The 21,552-nt window shown below is 35.9% G+C and overlaps 1 pseudogene; it reads left to right on the top strand.

Moving 5' to 3' along the window:
• Window positions 1-8,292, top strand: part of LOC129925749 (mitogen-activated protein kinase kinase kinase 13-B-like) — a 30,291-nt pseudogene extending 21,999 nt beyond the window's left edge.
• The last annotated feature ends 13,260 nt before the right edge of the window (window positions 8,293-21,552 follow it).

Here is a 21,552-nt window from a genome sequence, read left to right as displayed (position 1 = left end):
TAAATTTGAAAAACTAAATAAAATAGAAAGAGGCATTATCTCTGAACATCAAGAGGCTACACTGAAATGGCCTGGAACATATATTGCATATTTTTCCTCAAGTAAAAACACATGTTAAAATGTGAAAGGTTGGGGTATACTAACTTGTGCCATCTCTACTTCTCTTTCATGAAAACTTTCCTTAAAAAGATGTACAGCTATGTCTGTTGTAGCGTACTGCTCAAAAGAAAATAGAAGAAATGTGGGGGAAAAGAAGGAAAACATTCATGCAGCTAATTAGAGAGTTTAAAAGCAAACACTGCCTCAGGTTATAGAAAAGAAAATTAAGAGGGCTAAAGTATAGATGGGGGGGGGGGGGGGCATGGTGGCAGAGTGAGTGTTTGGCTTCTAAACAGAAGACAGTTGGTCATTGTGCTGGCCACTTAACACACTTGTTAACCATCTGTCATAGAAACAAGGCGACCTTTATGTCATCTGCCCCAGCATGGTTCAAGGTGTGGGTAACTGCCAAGGGCCTTGTGGTTTTAGGGGCCTCACGCCTCCAAGGTTTATCTATTGCATGAAAGACGCACATCTAGTAGAACAAAATCATTTGAAAAAAAAATCTTCAATTTCTATAGCGCTGTTAACACACATAATGTAGGCTCAAGGTGCTGTGATAACATGGCTTAAAGAAAAAAGTTAAAATGACAAACCAATTTTTTAAAAGGTTTGAGCAGACAAGTCAAAATTTTCTTTTTGAGTGTAATGAAGCATGTTGCTTGTCTAAGGTCAATGCTTGCATGTACTGAAAAAAAAAACCTCAACTTTTGAGGAAGAAACTTGGCAAAACTAGAATTGTTTAGCCCAAAGCAAGGCTCTTAGAGGGTCACATGGAGTGATCAGTTCACTAAGGTTCAAGAGCATATCTTTGTTCTAAATGCAAAAATGACAAAGTATGGCCACCCTGTAGTAGATCTTGTACTCACAGAAAGCCAATCAAGTGTACAGAATCTCATGTTGTTTTGTTTCTGAATTCATTGCAGCTTATCAGTTTTACATGCTTGCATTGCATTTTATTAGTTAAGCCAGAAAAGTATGAATGCCTAAGCAAGCTTTTTTGTTGACACACTTGTCAAATATGGTAGAATCTTGCCCAATATGTGCAGCTGCAGACAGAGACTCTTGCAGAACTGAATTATGTGTGGGTCAAAAGATACAGTTGATTCGAGAAAATGTTATGCAGATTCAACAGTGGATATTTAATCACATCTGTCTCTTCTGCCAGTCAATTCAAGTGTAGTTTTTTTTTTCATTATCTGCCCCATCAGCAGCGGGGTGGGGGAGGTCTATAATGTATGAGCTGCTGTCTCTGTAAACTTGGGAAAATTTAAGTAATTCTGCAGTCAAATAGCTGTATATAAAAAGTATAAATAATTTCAAATATTTTTTTATTATTCACTATTAGCTCTAAGTAACTCTAATTCTGCTTCACTTACTAACTATATTTTTATTTCATTATAGAAATGTGATACAGAAACTAGTTCAAGTTCTGATGAATGCTCTGACATGACTGTCTCATCAACTATACACAAAACCAGATCTCTAGAAACTAGTACACACTGGTAGTTGTTTTTCTCTTAGTTGTATTTCCTCCAGACAGAAGTCATCAGTTTTATCACTTACAATTAGTGTGTTCAGTGAACTGTGCTAGATAAACATCATTCGGACATCGATACAAATGGTTAGACAACCATTTACAATGTTTTGTTTGGACATCCATCAAGTTGGATAGACTACCATTTACGCTTTTTTGCCATTTGTTTAAATCAAGCAGTAAACTAGTCCTGTGACGTCATGGATTCAAAATTTCACTATAACAAAAACATCTTAAAACACAAAGACAGCATCTTTGAATTGCATTACTTGGAGGATGTAACCAATGTTTTCACTGCTCTTGGTCTGAGACCACCATCAATTGCACATAAACAGATTCATTTATCATTGTGCACCATCTTTAGAAATGAGGACCTTCATGGTCATGAGTCATGGAATGCATTCAGTTTAAATCTGAATTGAAGTCATGTAACAATCTCAATTTTAAAAAAACTCAACAATTGACATGTCGCCACTATAGCAAGTCAGGAGAAACAGAATTTCTGTGAAAATGTCTTAATTTTATATCTTTACACTTAAATAAATAAATAAATTATTGCTTTAATATAGTGCTACTTTCATGCCTATAGCATGCTTATAATGCTATGGTCCAATCTCATTCATGGACCAGTGAGGGGGTATCTGTGAGAAGGTTTTCCGTGCTGCCTTTAGGCGCTCAGTAAACACAACTATGCCTGAGTCAAGTGTCGAACCTCGAGCCCCCTTCATAGGTAGCCAAGCCAAGTTCAAGCGTACTTAGCCTCTGGACCACGCTTCCCACTTAGAATAAACTTTAATTGTATATTTTTACACTTAGAATAAACTATTCAGTTAGTTTGGCTACCATACACAAACTGTCTATCATTGCCACTGATACATCAAGACTAAAGAGTTTTGATTTTCCTTACGTATGCTCATCTTCTTTGCATTGATGCGAATATGTAATTTTTTGTGTGGCATGATTCTAATTATCTTATACTAATAGTAAAACTTTAAATGTTTATGTAAGCATCACCTCACCATATCCTGATTTTATTATGCTTGTCACATATAGAAAAAGTAAAATGCATTGCTATTAGGGAAAATCATATTAAAATGATGGCAAATTTGTGCATTTTCTGCCAATAGAAACTTGATCTAAACTAAATAAAAGCATACACTAAATCAATGAATGAAAAATTGTCATTTTATATCAGATTTGTCAATGGTTTATACAAGTCTAGAATAATTTTTCAAAGCTAACCCTGGGCCATTGATGTATTGTCTGGAGGAGGATGAGCAGTATTTTTTTTAATTTTTTATTTTTGTTGTTTTATGTCCATTCTAACAGTTCTGTGAACTCATCCTGTCTAAAACTACCAGCTGTTTCAATTGAACTAACTACTTACTGGTTAATAGATGTTTTTTAAAAATTGCATTGTTAATTATTTTGATCTAAATGAGATTTGATCAAAGGACATTAGTACCTTTAGATTCTAATTTTGAAATGTATTTAGTTAAATTATGCTACAAATATTAGTGATTTTCACACATTTTTCCATTTCTCTGATTTTTGCTTCTTAGATAATGTACACTTATGACATAGACCTATTTTTTTTTGTTTCTAGTATAAATAATCAATTTGAACAAGTCTATGTGAATCTTGTGCATATGAAATTTACCTTCCAAAATCCCCCTCAACCCCCTCCCTTTTTTTTTAGTTTTATCAGGGGAGTCAATAATATTTAAACTTCAGTGAGTTACCAAAATCATTGTAGATCAGTTTTATAATTAGTACTGGATCCACTACATCTGTGGGGATATGATCATTTTGAATGGTGGCACTTCATATGGGGATAGAGCCAATGATAGAATCATCAGATGTTTGTGGGAACATTTGGAAATAAAACTAAGTGGGCCTGTGAAGAAGGGCATCTAAGTGTATGATGCTTGCTATATATTTTAAATTATTTTTAAAGTGAACTAACTTTTGCACTAATGACTTATTTCCTTATGCTAAACCCAGTCTAGCTTCAATTCATTGTGATTGACCTATCTATAAGTAGGCCATCTCTGTAGTCACTTTCACCACTATGTAGTTTTATTACTTCTTTCATCTTAGGGAATCCTATTCAATATGTCATTTATTAAATGGCTTCACTTCTGAAATAATTTCTTGATATGTCTGGTAATTATTAATACCAAATCTTCAGAGATCAGCTCCAACAGCAGAAATAGATTATACCATAAACAACATTTTAATACTAGTCATTTTGTTTTAAATAACACAAATTGTTAGTTGTATCAAGTCTTATAACATTGGCAAGATGTCACAAATTATACATTCAACAGTGGTGTGCCTGGCTGTCTGAAATTGCATGAGTGTTTTTGTCTCTCATTGCACTTTGTTTTAAAAGTTTTTGTACCAGACTCTCCAATGAGACCAAACTTTTTTTATACACTAACTTCCTTCTATTGTCTAAAGGCATTGACTGATACTTCTAAACAAAGATATTTATTTTCTCTCTTTGTTCACTTTTTTTTCTCTTTCTTTACTTTTGGATTATCTTCCTTTTCTTGTTTACATTTAAGCTATGGAATGTTATATTTTCCTTTGATTTAGAATCATCTATTTCTGACATCAGCACAAATTTTAGGACATTCTCCCCTTATGAGTATTTTATTGCTAACCTCTTTGTTGTGTCTTAACATTTAGTGCTGGATTCACTACTTCTGTAGTGATATGTCAAAGGAATTTGTTAGGCTTCACTAGTTTACAATATCAAATTAGGCAGATAAAAGTTAAGTTTTGTTTTTGTTTTGTGTATTTTGAGTAAGTTTTTATATAATGACAATAATGTCATAGTAAAAACAAAAGAGTTCGATATGAAATGAAAACAGTTCATAATGCTAGTGTCTTTGGAGACAGTCAAGTTTTGTTTATCAAGAAGTTTTGGACTTAATTATTTGGTTAGTGACAGCGATGACAGACAGATTCCCTTCATTATTAGATTAAATGTTTGAACCGCCTACACACTTGATTGTCTCATTATATTGTTGGCATTGCCTCTGTGTTCATTTGGTTAGTTGAAATTAGTTGTTAGAATACTCAAGACACAGCGAAGAAGTTACCATCCACATGTACATCTAGGCCTGAGCACAGTTTGAAATGCTAAGAAGATTATCAAAAACTAATAGTCAAATTGTATGAAATAATTGCTTCTTGGTAGAATGAGATGTTAGCCAATCTTGTAGAATGTTAGTAAAATCTTGATTTTTTTTCCCTCTTCTATTATAAATAAAAAGACAATTATACATATTTTTATCTATCAGTATTAAACTTAGTTCAAATGGGCATCAGATTTTCCTTGGAGAAATAAAAGCCATTTGTTGTAGCTTCAGGTTCTTGAGTGAATTCAAAAGTTTCTGCTTCTAGCTGCTATGTCCCTTCAGATGTCAAGTAGCCATTGGACTTGAAAGAGTGTCAACAAAGTATCACTGAAGCCTAACCTTTATTGATTAGACTTGAGAGAGTTCTTTACTTACTTACTTAGACTTAGGTCCTCCCGCGCCGTTCGGCGCATTGGGCGGCAAGCTGTCTCCATAAAGATCTGTCACTGGCAATGTCTGAAGCCTCCTCCCACCTGGTGTCCACTGTTCTGAGGTTCTCCATGAAGGTATGTCGCCAAGTAATACGAGGACGTCCCTCTTTGCGCTTTCCACGTTTTGGCTTCCATGTTATCGCAACTCTTGGTGTGCGTAATTCATTTTGACGTAGAACATGTCCCGCAAACCTCATGTGACGCTCAGTCACAACCTCAATAAGTGTTTGACTCCCAGTTCGGCATAGGATTTCCTTGTTTGAGACCCGATCTGTGTAACTGACTCCCAAAATCCGTCTCAGCCATCTCTGATGAGCCACATTTAGTCTTTTCTCAATTTTGACAGATGACTTCCACTTCTCACATGCATATGTAGCAGTTGGAATGACCTTTATTTCAATGCTGACATAACAAACAGACAGTTTGTTATTATTGTATTTTAAAAACATAAATGTCTATCAAAATTGAGGCCTACTTTCTTAAACTCTCTACAAAGGTAACCTGTTAATCATAAATACTGTATGTTAAAAGATGAAGTTAGTGATAGGCTTCTTCAAAAGTTGGTTACAAGTTTCAATTGTGATTATAGATCTGCTTGTTTGTTTGTTTTTTATGGTTGTTTTCTTTTTATTGAAAATAGTCAACTTTTTATGTGTGTGTGTTTGATCTCAAAACACACAATAAAAATTAAACTGAGTGAATTCATCAGTATGAATTTTAACCAGGTGCAGTAGTTTGTATTTCAAATATCTAATAAGTCCACTTGGGCATTGTTTGCTTATTGGGAGCTCTGTTTGATTAGCCAGCCACTAGGAACTTTTGTCTCTTTAAAAAAAAATGAGCATTTCCTTTAATTTCCTTTGAACTTTAAGATGACTCATTTTCAAAACCTGATTGCATTCAAGGTTTGCGTGGCCGATTGCTGCACTTAGTGTAGCTATATTGGCTTAGCCAATGTACAAGGAACTATTGCATATTGGTAATAAGCTAAAGCACAGGAAAATAGTATTTATTGATGACTATTGCTAACAGCCAATATGAAAAGGATTTTCAGCCAGTGCATGTTTTCAAGAGGGGAAAAGTCTTCTTAAATAACTACAAACAATGATTTCATTGGCAGTTTTCTTTGCTTCTTTTCTCCTCATTTTCATCTTTGTTAATGATACATTTATTTGTTTAGCTCAAGTTTATTTATTTAGTGACAATATTTTATCAAATCTTTAAAATTTCAAAAATAATTTAAAATTAACATATCACGTTTTTTAAAAAGTTGTTTTTTTATGTATCTTATAACATGGTAACCACTATTGTCATTCTGAGACAAGAATAAAAATAGATGCACATTTTTTCAAGTCTATTTTTGCATTCCTAAAAGCATGTATGCATCCAAAATCCAAAATAGTGATACCCAGCATAGGGCCTGCAGGCTATATCTGGCCCATGGTGCAGTGCTGTTTGGCTTTTGAAACTTCTGCTCATAGTGCATAATCAAACTGCAGAGGCAAATATCATTTTCTTTTTAAATGTGGCCCATGACCTGTATTAGAAATTCAGCCTTCAGGCTGGAAAAGGTTGGGCAGCGCTGATCTAAATCATTCCTTGAGAGTTTTGTCCACATTTTTCTTAAGCAATGCATGATTTTATTTCCTGTCCAACTTTTCATAGGCCAAAAAAAAAACAAACTTGTAGGCTTTTTAAAATGTTGATAGAACAGAAAGAAAAAAATAGATTTAAGTTTTCTTTTCAGGGGGGGGGGGTCCTCTAGTTATTAGAAATACAGCATTCGGTCCTACAAAAAAAAAATTTTTGTTGAGACTTAAATTTGTTTTTTTTTTTTTAATAGATCTATTTTCATTGTCATCATCTCTAAATTGAACTATTCTCAATCTGAAAAAAAAAATTTTGTCATAGAAACATTTATTACTACATAACCTGAAAAAAAAAAAAGTTAAATATTGTATATTACAATATCTTATTGATTTTTACTAATGAATTTTTTATTTCAGTTTTTCTGTGTCTTATTACTCTTCTTCCATACATTTGTAAGTGTTTATTTCTTTGTATAGATTCTTTTATTTATTTTAACACACACATTGCTTCGTTTGTCTTAAAGTTTACCAGTGACATTTGTATTACATGTCCAGATTATAATTGTTTAATTTGGCCACATAGTTTTGTCACTATTCCATTCATTAGACAAACTCAAGTTTTGCTGGATAAAACTTGCGCTTCATCAAAACATTGGTTTCGCTGGCAGGACTATCACCTTGATTTTACCTCTTATTGAAAAGAGTTCATGTTATTTATGCTTTTGTTTGACTTTTGCATTCTCAAATATACAAAACATTAATCATAGGAAAATCATGAAACAATTGTTGTTTTTTTTTGCCATGTCTACTACTGTTGTTAAAATTTTAGGGGAAAAAGGGGGGGGGGCAAAAATGTCCTCTGTGGACCTCAAATTAATTTTTTTTTAATGTTTGCTTTTTGGTTTGTTTTATTTACATTTAGTTTGTCTTGCTTCTCATTTTATAAGTCAGAAGAAACCAAACAAGCTGAGTAAACATCTGCTTAATACTTATTTTTTACAAATTATATTTGGTAGCACTCTTTGGCTTTTTTTGTTTTTTTTTGCTAAAGCCTTTCTTGTTGACTAAGTTTTAAAGTTGCTGTGTGATTAGTACATTAAAGCAAAAAAAACAAACAGTTTTGTATATGATATTATATTACATTATTATTCATAATTGTTACTTATCCATTTTTGTTTTACATTCAAACACTTGTACATTGACAGTAGAACTCTTTTGTGTTCTCCTGATTCCTACAATCATTCTAGTGGCAGCCATTTTATTTCTTGTTATTTGTAGGACTATGATTCAGCTGTTATTGTTGTCAATTAGTGCTGCAAATGGTTATTACGTATTGCGTGTATATGGTTTTAAAATCTTTTATGATTATTCTAAAGACAATCTGAATAATGCTACCCATTAATAAATGATGGGTTTCTAGGTATTGAACTTGACTTGTTATAAACTAATAGGCCTGTAAGCTAATAAACTAGAAATGATTGAATTTAGTTGTGATGTCTTTTTTTTCGTTTCATTTAAGAAATGTGCATTCTAAAAATAAAATAGACCCCATGTTTTAGGAAGTAATTCAAAGACATTTAGGTGGGGTAGCTAGGTCTTGTATTCCTTTTTAGCATTAAAGAACTACATGTCGCCCATAAATAAGCTAAATACAAATGTGAAGGTAACTGCTGAACCAATGCATTAAGAAGTTGATAATCGTCTTGCAAGTACCTCTTTCACTCATGCTGCCTACAAATAAATGACGTCTACCAACCTGTGGTTGTCACCACTATTTTGAATAGTTCTTCAATCAAAGGGGCCTCCGTTCTTAAATAGGCTTACTTCGAAAGGACCACCTTACAAATATAACTGTACCAGTGACTGTCATATAGTTATGGACTAGGCCGTGTCAAAGCTAAACAGACACCGTAAGAGTGAAGCAATAAAAAATGACATCTCCTCATGAACTCAATGACCTCTTTGGCGCACGACAACAAACACATCACCATCACATCTCTGAGATCCAGACTGCGGCCCGTCTCCTCCTTCCTGGTGAGTTGGCCAAGCACGCTGTCAGTGTGGTAGCCAAGACCATCACCAAGCACGTCAACAGCAAAAAAAGTTTTATAACAATAAGTCAAACAAAAGCCCTTTTCATTTAACACATGCCATTTTTATCGCCTTTTCTTGTTCCCAATTAGATAATTCCCTATCCGATCGAGTCTCTTTTGATTTATCTACGTCATACTCTGTTAACAAAATTTAAGAAACTTGGGTCAAACTCTAAAAATAGAACTTTCCCCAAATGAAAATTATAGATCTATTGTATTATTATATTATATTTGTCGAATGTCATAGACACACAAAAGGCCTTCTTAAATGCTGATAGATATTTACTCAAACATATATTTTATTGCCTTGCAGATTTAGATATTAGTAAATTTATTTGAAAAAAAAATGTATAGCCACTTCGATGTCTTTGTTAAAAGATGGAAGGTCAACTTTTTTTTTTTTAAAGCTTATATCAACTCACTCTGTCTGTCTGGTAAAAAGCCTGCACACGTTAATTCTCACATATATTTCTAATCGCTTAGAATTATTATTATTATTAGTTTAGAAATATCTAGATCTATTACAAATTGGATTACATGACTAATACAAAACAATTGATACAATTATTCTAAATATAAGCTTTATTTTTTGAAAGTGATTTTTTCTCTTTTTCTTGTTATGTTATAATTTCCCACCCCAACACGAATTAGGTCAATGTCATCATCTTCCCTATTTCCCTCGTTTAGCACAGTGTAATAAAAGTTAAATCACGTGACAATAACGTGTGTAGTCTACAGGGTATTAAGGTCAACGACTTCTCCCTAAAAAAAAACAACAACTTTGTAATTGTTACACTTTTTGAAATGGTCATACACATTCCTCCCACATTCCTCAATGTTTCATCTAGACTCAGCCAGCAAATTGTCTCTTCTAACACAGTTTTTCCAAAGTGTGGTAGCGTACGCGAATCCCAATGGATGCTGAAAGAGTTTGAATATAGCCTAGTGCGCGTTGCATTGCATTATTAATGATGTTTTAAAATACTTATTTATTTTGTTCAGTTAATACATTAAATTAAAAGCTAATAACTTTTCAATCACATTTTATTACATGTATTAAAAACTAAAACATCGAATGTAGAGTGAAGACTAGAAAGCAAAGATAAGAATATAGAGATGAAAAAATGGAGATAAGAATGTTAATATGAGAATGTGAATATAAGAATGTGGAAATGAAATTGTGAAGATAAGAATGTTAATGTGGGGATGTGAAGAAATGTGGCAGCTGCATCTGAAAAACGCGAAACAACTTTAAAAGACAAAGGCATAGCCCTCAACAAAAAAATTCAGACCGACACGCTCCCTGGTCACTGCCACATTCTTATGTGTGTGAATCTTGGACGCTGACTGCGGAACTAGAGAGGAAGATTCTAGCAATGAAATTGAGATGGTAAATATTGAATATACAAGGATCCTAGGCATCTCACACAAAGACAGCATCACAAAAGAACCGATAAGAATTAGGATCACAACGGCGATTGGACTCAAGACAACCTGCTAACAACTGTAAAAAAAAAACCTCAAACTAAACTTTATGGCCATATCACAAGGTCCCATTTCTTGCAAAGACCTTCCTTTATTAAACAGTACCAGAAAAAAAAGAAAAAGGCAGATAGAGAAAGCGATGGGACTCTGGGAAGACAACGTAAATGAATGGACGGGCCTGTAATTGAAAGAGATTCTAGCCAAGGCAAAAGATAGAGAGGAATGTAGAAAGATGGTCGACAGATCATGTGTGGTATCCCAGCGGTCCAACAGTCTAGGGCACGTGTAGTGCTTGGTCTCTTCAATTATCAATTTTTGTTCTGCCTCTCTTAGTTCATCATAGAACCAAAACATGATTTTGTTCATAAGAAATAATTTCATTTGTTCGTATCTGTGTGTGTGTGTTTGTGTTTATGCGCATGTGTGTGATGATCCTATACGGGCAAATGTTTCAAGTCGCCATGTCGACACGTGTATTTTGGGTCGTGTTTTTATTATTATGTGCTATAGGCTAGGATTTTAGTGCACGAGTTTCGCTTGCGTGGCTAGCATTTAGAAACTAGCTGTGTAGTTGTACATTAAACTTGAAAAAAGGTGACTAGTCAAGCATTGTTATTTCACATAGCACTTAACTCAGTGTTTTTCATACTGTATCCGGGGATCTCAAAGTTCCACGTGACGAAGGAAGTTCCACACAAAGATGAAAACTATACAATTAAAATAAATTCTTCTCTAAAAGCCAGTTTATACAATAGGATAACTTCAAAAATAATCGACTCGTCCCTTACTACTGTTTAGGTTGTCTATTACTATTCTATAAAGACCTTCACAAAAAAAATTTGCGCGTTTTTAATGTTATAACATGCTTAGTGCACTAGGGACCAATCTCATTTATAGAATAATGGAATGGGCAAAGGGAATACATGTGTATAAGAATGTTTCCAAACTAACTTAGGGCGCTCAGTTAAAGGAATGGACCTTATTCGCCAATCGTAAACAAACAATATTTAGCCACGTGATTCTCTATCTCTTCTATACAAATTACGTAATACACACAGGCTGACAGTTTTTTTCAATATTTTATCAATATTATCACGTGGCTAAATGTTGTTTGTTTACGATTGGTAAGTGAGGTCCATTCTATTCGACTCAAAATTTAAATCCTTCGAAAAAACAATTTCCTGGTGCATATTAAGAATGACCTCGAGCTGCTTAACTAAGCGGTGTGTATGACTACTTCTAAGTCACACAGTCTACAATAGAAATACACGTCTTCTTATTTTATTGTGATCTCTACTGGCAAGCTGTTCAGTTTATAACCGATGTAAATGAACTGAAAACAACTTAACTATAAAATAAACGTAATTTTACTATCAATATTTCAAGAACTAGACTAATTTAACATTGCTACTTTCTCTTTACAGAACATTGGATGACAGCCAGAATTTCTCGAAAATTTGACTTAACATAAAATTATTTACTTAAAAATTGTATTTATATTTTATTTATATATCACTGGAAACATTAAAATATAAGGGTTATTTGTTAAATGCTTCAATTTAACGGTCCAAATATTATTTTGTAATTAAATCAGTGATTTCACTGTAAATTATATTTCCTCAAAAGATTATGTTTATGGTTTCTTATGTATACAACTCTTGAATACTTGCGGTAATTTCCCACAACATGTATTAAAAATAAAACTTCAAAAGCAATGTTTAATTGTAAGATTATGATATTTTTAAAAATTATAACGGTCCAACCAGAGTTTTCATTGTCCACACACACACACCCATTAAAGGGACATTTCCCCTGGCCATGTTAATCGTTAGTGTTACGTTAGCCCTGTTCATGTGTAACTCCAGGGGATAACACCTACATTACCTTGCTACTAGACCTCTACAGAAGAGATAGTGACTCAATGTGTAATTTTAGTTTAAAATATATATATATACATATTTGTGAGTTTGTGTAGCACAGCCGTAAATTCGGAGCTCGCGATAGGGGGTGCGAGCTCTTGACAAAATGGGGGAGGTGGAGCAAGTCATTTTCTTTTTCAAGTGAAGAAAAAAAAACGTAATATTTTTGTATAGTTATCAATCCACGCCAGATCCACTCGCATGCCAGATGGAAAAATCCCTAAAGACATCCTGTACGCTGAGCTAGCAGAGGGAGCCAGACCCAAGGGCCGCCCAAGACTAACTTACAGAGATGTCTGCAAGCGAGACATGAGAGCCATGGTCATCGACCAAAGTATGTGGGAAGAGATAGCCCAAGACTAACTTACAGAGATGTCTGCAAGTGAGACATGAGAGCCACGGGCATCGACCAAAGTATGTGGGAAGAGATAGCCCAAGACTAACTTACAGAGATGTCTGCAAGCGAGACATGAGAGCCATGGGCATCGACCAAAGTATGTGGGAAGAGATAGCCCAAGACTAACTCACAGAGATGTCTGCAAGCGAGACATGAGAGCCATGGGCATCGACCAAAGTATGTGGGAAGAGATAGCCCAAGACTAACTTACAGAGATGTCTGCAAGCGAGACATGAGAGCCATGGGCATCGACCAAAGTATGTGGGAAGAGATAGCCCAAGACTAACTTACAGAGATGTCTGCAAGCGAGACATGAGAGCCATGGGGCATCGACCAAAGTATGTGGGAAGAGATAGCCCAAGACTAACTTACAGAGATGTCTGCAAGCGAGACATGAGAGCCACGGGCATCGACCAAAGTATGTGGGAAGAGATAGCCCAAGACTAACTTACAGAGATGTCTGCAAGCGAGACATGAGAGCCACGGGCATCGACCAAAGTATGTGGGAAGAGATAGCCCAAGACTAACTTACAGAGATGTCTGCAAGCGAGACATGAGAGCCACGGGCATCGACCAAAGTATGTGGGAGGAGATAGCCCAAGACTAACTTACAGAGATGTCTGCAAGCGAGACATGAGAGCCATGGGCATCGACCAAAGTATGTGGGAGGAGATAGCCCAAGACTAACTTACAGAGATGTCTGCAAGCGAGACATGAGAGCCATGGGCATCGACCAAAGTATGTGGGAAGAGATAGCCCAAGACTAACTTACAGAGATGTCTGCAAGCGAGACATGAGAGCCATGGGCATCGACCAAAGTATGTGGAAAGAGATAGCCCAAGACCGGACAGCATGGAAACAGAGTGTACGTGCTGGTACGAACTTTGCTGAATGCACAAGAAATGAAGCTGCATCGGTCAAGAGAAAGAAAAAGAAAGCTGCCCTGTCAGTGAGCCCTAGGACAGATGAATATAAATGCTCGAACTGTGGCAAACTCTGCCGATCCAGAATTGGCTTGATCAGCCACTCCAGATTCTGCCACGTCTTAAGACGTAACCAAAGCCAGTGACTCATCTGGGCGCATCCATTGTCTTACGAGACAGAAGGAGCCATGTATATCAATCCATGTTTTGTTATTAACCAAGCCAAATGACATTTCATGTATTACAAATGTTTTTATTTTAACTTCGTTTCATCTTTTAAAAAGAAAGAGCAATTCGGGTGCTGGTCCTTAAAGCGTGTGTAAAGATGCGGATGGGCTGAGTGTATTGTGTAGACAAATGGCTTTGTGTGGGTGAATGCAACAACACACTGGATAAAGAGTAGGATTCTGATAGCGGTTAGTACATATAAATGTGAAAGAGATGGTACATGGGTTGACCATTCTAGATTGCTTGAATGTGAACGACGACTATATCAACACTCCCCAATGGAGTACAAACTTAGATTTAGTTACAGATCAGCCGATTCACATATACAAGTAGGCCTATCTCATTAAAACCGATAACAAAATAGTAAATACACCCATACACATATAGTACTCGGGCGCCTAGGCTAATATTGCAATTTATGTAATAATATTTTAAAGTATAACAATTTGTCAACAGACCTAATCATTACCAGTAACAAGAACCAAACTAAATAAAAGAGAAAAAATAATATCCCTTTCATACTCTATAACAGAGGTTCTCAAACTTTTTTGATCCGGGGACTCCTTTGAATAGTCAAAATTTGACCTCGAATCTCAAAGTGACAAAGCTACAGAACTACATAGTAGATAATTTTTAAAATGTAGAAAAAAAAGTAAAGGGGAATGATTGATTTATGAAATTGTAACTTTTGTTAAAAGTAAGTTTTAAAATAAATACTTGGACAACTGTCACGAGATTTTAGGAGTGTATTTGTGTCCGGGTCAATGTTTTTATAAATAGCAACCGCAAATTTCAAGTCCTTTTTTTTTTTTAATGTCATGAGATTCTTGGCGGCAATGTATCCAAATAAAAGACGGGAAATCAGCCAACAACTTTGTACAATGATCCATAATGCAGGGTATAAAATTGGAATTATTTTTGAAACCAGAATCTCTCATATCATTGTTCAAACATTGGTTGTAAGTTCCTCTTTTTGTGTGTGTGTTTTTATTGTGTGTGTGCGTTGATATCTCAATTAGCTGCTCCTGCATTAGTATGGATTGATCTGTGTAATGAAATGATAACGACTAGAATACCAATAACATGGCTTTATTCGACAAAATTAGACTACAGTAAACAGTGAATGACACCAGCACGTCTAGCATACCACTGATGCAGTCTATACACACATACACAATGGCCATGACCTTCAGACACGCTGGACGCACGCAGAAAATCAACTCAGTTACACTACAATCTGTTATTGGGATCTAGAGTTTGTCTACGCACTAAAGAGTTCAGTAGAGTCCAATAGGGTATATCAGGTGAAGAGTGTCTTCAAATCTGTTGCCTAGGTCGTCATAAAATAGTTCGTAAAAGACAATAAACAATAGAGATGGGCGAGTCGATTATTATTCGAATTATCCGATCGAATTAACTGGCTATCAGCGAAGAAATTATTTCAATTGTAAATTATTTTCTTTTTTTTTTTTTTTCGGACCTCCCCACGGTCGTATGCGGACCACAGTTTGAGAACCACTTCTTTATAAACAAACAGAATCCCGCTCCTAACAAAGACCAGCTTAGCACTCGAACTTCTGGCCCAACACACATAGTCTCCCCTGAATAAAAAAATGTTAACAACACAATTCTCATGTCTCACAATAATAAACAACTTGCACACAGTCTCACATCTTACACCCCTCTCTCCTGACATACTGTACTAGTGGAGAGGCTTTTACAAAACTTATATTGACTCTGTCCGTCTGGAAAAAAATCTGAACACGTTATTACTCCAGCACCTATTTTCTGATCAAGTTGAAACTTCACTACTGGAATTCTGTCTCCCCGCACCTTCGATATGGAGTCACGGAGGTCACGGTCTCACGCGTGACGGCTGGGGGATTGGTGGTCTCAGGATTCGAGACCAAGATCGTCTAGACCAGGGGTTCTGAACCTGTGGACGGCGACCCCTTTGGGGGTCGATTGACGACTTGCCAGGGGTCGCCTAAGACCATCGAAAATATGGATTGTTATTGTCTACTCTTCTATTGCTGTGTGTGTGTGTAAGGGGGGAGGGGTCGCGGCAAAGTGAGGAATTGTAAAAAAGGGCCACCGAGCTTAAAAGGTTGAGAACCGCTAGTCTAGACGACAGTGTGGCGCGCATAGAACATGACCGAGCAGCCATCTATATTGTGTGTAATACTTTTTTTTCTTTTGGTCTTCTAATGAAATAATTCAGAAACCAGTGAATCTATTTCTAAACGTTTGCTGTTTTTCGCTTGTGCTAATATGTTTATATTACGTCAATGTTTGTTGTGAATGTTTTTGTGAGAAAGTACTGGAAAGGATATTACGAAATAAAAAAAAAGGAAAGTCTTCTATGTCTACTTGTATTAACACAAAGTCTCTGTTAGTATTATTGTTATAATTAATGTCTACAGTATTTTATTTATTTATCAGTGACAACAGAACATCGCTCATGGATAGAACAGCAAGTGAAGTCAACCTGCCCTGTGTCCTAGAACTTGTTATATACTTTTTTACTTCTCTCAACTTCGAGAATGACCGAGGCCATTCGTTATAAAAAGCCTCAACACTGACCTGCAACGTCACAACCTGTGGACAGTGCAGATCAATAGCTAGTTGTCACGTCGGAATGACCACTCTTCTGAACAAACGGTAACAGGCTTTGACAGTGTTTGGAAAACACAAAATGCGTATATATGGTATAGAGTAGTATAGTCTATAGACCATGTTTGGGGAACAACTGAAGCATCAACAAAAAAAAATTACAGATCTTCATCAACAGATGTCTGAGAAATATCTTAAAAATATACCTGTACGACAAAATTTAAAAAAACACCTGTGTGAGATTGGTTGACAGAGAAATTAAGATATGCAGATCTTAGAAATAAAGTGGAGATGGATTGGTCACACCCTTACAAAAGATACCAACAACAGAGCTAGACAGGCTTTAAGAGTGGAACCCCCAAGGCATAAGACGTAGAGGGAGACCAAAAAAGACGTGGCGACGCAGTGTACTAGATGAAGCCGAGAGGACCGGGAAGAGCTGGGAAGCCATTAAAAAACTAGCAAGAGACCGTGGATGTGGTGTGCTTTTACTGAGGCCCTAGGTTCCATGAGGAACGCAAAGGAAAGATGATAATGATGATAGACCATAGTATCACTTATGATCTAATGGGGTGTTTCTTCCTAGTCACGTCGTGGTTGTGTTTACATCTCACCCCGTACTTAGTTTTTGTTTGTTTATAGTGGGAATATGAAGCGTTTTATGACAATATTTATTGGTTTTAATTTTTAATTAATTAATTAGCGCCAAACTATAATTTGTTAATATTTTAATAATAGGAAAATCTAAGATATACATCTTTTTATAATTTCACTTAAAAAGATAGTTAAACAATTGACAGATGGTTCGGAAGCGTTGGTCTATAGGTCATATAGGTCATACACTGACATTACTAAAGCTATATGCTCAGAGCATTCAGGTGATCAAACCTAGAAAAAAAAAACAGTAACACTTTCACCCACACCCATCCCTTTCTGCCTTAAAATAAACAGGCTAGATCGCTAAACGGTGGAGAGTTGACCGTTAGTTTGTGTTGGATTGGTCAGATAGGCCTAGTCTATCGTGTAGTCGGTGTCTCGATATGTCGACTAGTTGCTGTAATGATGAAAAGACTGCCGTCTCCTTGTGCATAATAGGGTTGATTGTCTAGCGAATAAATAGCACATCTGAAGGTCAAGGATAATTATAGATCGACTACAACACAGGCCAAATTTGTCTTACCCCATCCTTTCATTGTTACTTGCCAAGTAGGCCTACAATGTCTTGAGATCTATTTCGTCTACGCATTTTTTAAACTTTGCTGTAACATTTCGTATAAAGTAACTTACTGAATTTCTTAAAAAAAAAACATAATAGGGCCTAATACATGTAGGCCTATACAACACACATTTTAATAATTCTTATTATGTCATTGATATGCATAATATATCAGGAACTATCGGTATATGAAATACATAAGTTGAACTAATAGCTGGTTTATAAAAAAAGGGTATAGGACCGGAAAAACACACACACGCGCGCGAATATATATATATATATATATATATATATATATATATATATATATATATATATATATATATATATATATATATATATATATATATATATGTGTGTGTGTGTGTGTGTGTTTTGTGTGTGTGTGTAGCTTACAACCAGCCTTTTTTTTAAACTTGCAAGATCGTTTGTAAACATCGTATTTCTGGATTTATTGAATATAGATTTCACAAAAAATATAAAATACATAAAATAAAAAAAAAAAGAACTTCCATTCAAATAGATTAACTGGGTTTAGACCAAATAAGCTATCGTTTGTTGCATAAGTACTTTTGACAGAGGCTAGTTGGCTTATACTGCCTACATCTCAATGGTAAAGTGACATTGAGATATACCAAAAAAAAAACAACTAATTGTAGCAGCAGTTGTTCCTTCTTTAATACGCTTAAAATAATTGAACTATTCATACATTTATTCAGTTGACTTTAGCATGTTATATCTTATGATATTAGCAGTTGAAAAGTAATGGAAATAACAAGGCCTAGCCTCTGTAAACACGCCACAGCGTGACTCTTTGAAAAGTAGATCGAGATTCGGAACAACCCCATTACAACCAAAAATGTTTAAGATACAATTCCATTTTATTAACATGAACAGGAAGAGAAAAAAAAAAACTAACAGAAGACTGCCAACACACTAATAACATGTGAACACACTGAACATTTGAACAAAGGAGACTACAAGAACCCCCCCCCCTCCCACCAATTGCGGTAATACCATCAATTATTTTATCAAAATGCAGGGGAGGGGGAAGTCATACCGACGCACGTGTGCAGTGTGATTAGGGCTAGCCACTATTACGAAAAACCTGATTGAAACATTTCCTCACACCAAAGAAGTCCAAACCACTGGTAGGCCTATACAGCTTGGGATCAACATTAAGAGGTTTGATATAGTGTAGCGCTGTGTGCTACAAACTGCCTAATGGTCGCCTACGCCGTCTCCTTATTTTTCCACAGGGTGACCCACAAAACCTTTCCCACGTTTGGGTATAGGTGCAAGGCAGCAAAGGTTTGAGTTCTGTTTTCCGTCTGCTAGGTGGGTAGCAAACCAAGGTTAATGAAAACAGTTCCGCAGATTCAATATTTGTGCCACACGTGAAAATCAAGAAATACATAAGAAACTGCTCTTTGCGAAACCTTTTTCAATGATATTTAAAGAAAATTAACTAATTAATATATAATGTTGGAAGGACTACTTCATAGAACAACAAATTCCTATATGAAACATTATATTCATAGCAACGGAGGATAAGCCTTAAAAAAACATTTCCAGTGTGTTTAGTGATTCCAGCAATACATATAAATTGTTATTTTAATTGGTTTAAATTTCAATATAAATGTTTGTTTTATATGTTTCGGATGTTTCTTGAGAGTTGAAGATAATTACTTCCTAGTCCAAACCTACCGCAGGAAGACGGGGGATGGGAGTGGGCAGGGTTTGAACCCTGGACCATCGATAGATCTTGAACGACAGTCCAGCGCGCAAACCGCACGACCAGGCAGCCAGGAATAGTTCTATATGACTTCATATGTAGTTTTACAATTTTCACTCTTCAACTAACAACATTTAGAAATTATTTTTAAAAAATGTTTATGAATTTGCAAAACAATTGCAAGTTAAGCAATGGATCTACCGAAAACCAGAAAAAAATGGCAAGGGGTCTACGAGACAAAAAAGTTTGGGAACCACTGCTTTACATCTTCTGCTTTAATCACATAAACTCACTCTCAAATGATGAATTGAATGGGAGATAGGTGTGAAATATAATCATGTGTGTGACCAGAACTACACAAATCATTTAGAGAACAGAAAAATTGCATTGTTTGTAAAAATGTTTTGTAAAATGTTTGTAAAATGTTTTACATGTTTCGGATGTTCCTTCAAAGTTGAAGATAATTACTTCCTAGTCCAAACCTCCCGCAGGACGACGGGGAATGGGAGCGGGCAGGGTTTGAACCCTGGACCATTGATAAATCTGAACGACAGTCCAGCGCGCAAACCGCACGACCAGGCAGCCATCCAACGTGGATTCCTAGGACGCCCCTGCTGAGTCCAACCAACTCTAATGGGTGCTTAACATTAGTTGGGGAAGGTAAAGGCGGTTGACCGTTGTATTGGTCATATAAAACCCTCGTTGAAACAGTCGGCCATTGAAATAGATGAGCTTTAACATCATCTACCCCTCCCTATCAATAGCAAGGTCTGAAATGGGCAGGCTACCTATGAGTTGTTTAGCAATTTAAGATTGAATGACACGTTTCATTAACTAAGTTGCAAAACTTTTTTTTTTAAGTTTTATTTTCATTGTCCTCCTTTTGAAGGCTTTGTCCTTCTTTCTGTGCTCCTTGGGCTTGCATGTATAAAGTGACCCTAATCTAGCCGGACATCTTATAAAAAAGGACCAAAGTCTTACGTAACAATCTCTTATTTACTTCTACTATAATGAATTGGGTTGCTATAAGAATACTTTTTATTTTATCTTATGAATTACAGACGTTTCTCAAAAATATAATTACGTCCTTATCAAATACATGTGTTAATCTAGTTACGCATGTTAATTAGGGACAACCGCTAAACTCTTCCCACCGTCACCATATTGTAGTAACTTTAGTGGCGGACTGAAAGGGTTAATGTGTGTGCGGCCTACTGACATACATTACTCATGCCAATCACACAGGTCAAGGGCTAGTGCACGCAAGTATGACCTGTGCTGAGGTCATGTGACAGATAGCCTTTACGGGGGAGAGACTCGTGTGTAAAGAAAGACAGTTGAGTCCAAGACAGCAAGAGAAAGACTGCAGTACCTTGAGAGTCCTCTAAGATGTAGCTGTGCGAGCTAGAGAGACTTGTAGGGATTAGTTAGGCAGTTCTGTTGTGAAGAAAAGCATTTCAGTTAGTGTAGCCAATTGTGTTTATTGGCTGTTGTTGTCATTTGTCATTAAACCGCCACTTTGTTTATTGAAGCTTTTGTAGTCAAGTTGTTTTAGATGTGTTGTGTTGTTGGCAGTGTTTTCAAAAGGCCTGATAGAGAAGATCGTAACAATATAAACACATACACATACACAATCCATATTAAGGCCACCAAGTGAAAAAAAAAAAATAAGCGAAAAGTTTCGCTAAATACTCAGAACGTGCGAAGTGTTCCTTTAAGGAAAAAGTTTGGGAAACACTGCACTAGAAACACAATAGCGCTGACTTTTATCTAGGTTTTCTTTCAGTGGACAGTGACTTGAAATTCCCATCGCTTAAAAATTAATATATGAACAAGAAAATTTAAAAAAAAAATACTTTTAGAAAAAAAAAAAAAAACTTTTTGACCAGACAGACAGAGTTGATATAAGCTTTGTAAAAACAATTGGGGAAGGGGAGGGGGAGTATTTGAAAATTCCCACGACCCCCCCCCAATTTGGAGGGCAACCAAATTAGTGTGTTTTTTTTATATAAAAAAAAATATTACGCAAAATGCGGAGGCCTCAAAAGAGGTCAAGCCCTGGGCCCCCCAACGATGAAAAATTCCTAGCTACGCCCCTGGTGGCCGCCTGTTCGAGCGATATGCACTTCAATGCTCGT

This window comes from Biomphalaria glabrata, chromosome 4 (genome assembly GCF_947242115.1).
Source record: "Biomphalaria glabrata chromosome 4, xgBioGlab47.1, whole genome shotgun sequence".
NCBI lineage: Eukaryota > Metazoa > Mollusca > Gastropoda > Planorbidae > Biomphalaria > Biomphalaria glabrata.
This window is presented reverse-complemented; position numbering and strand designations above follow the sequence as displayed.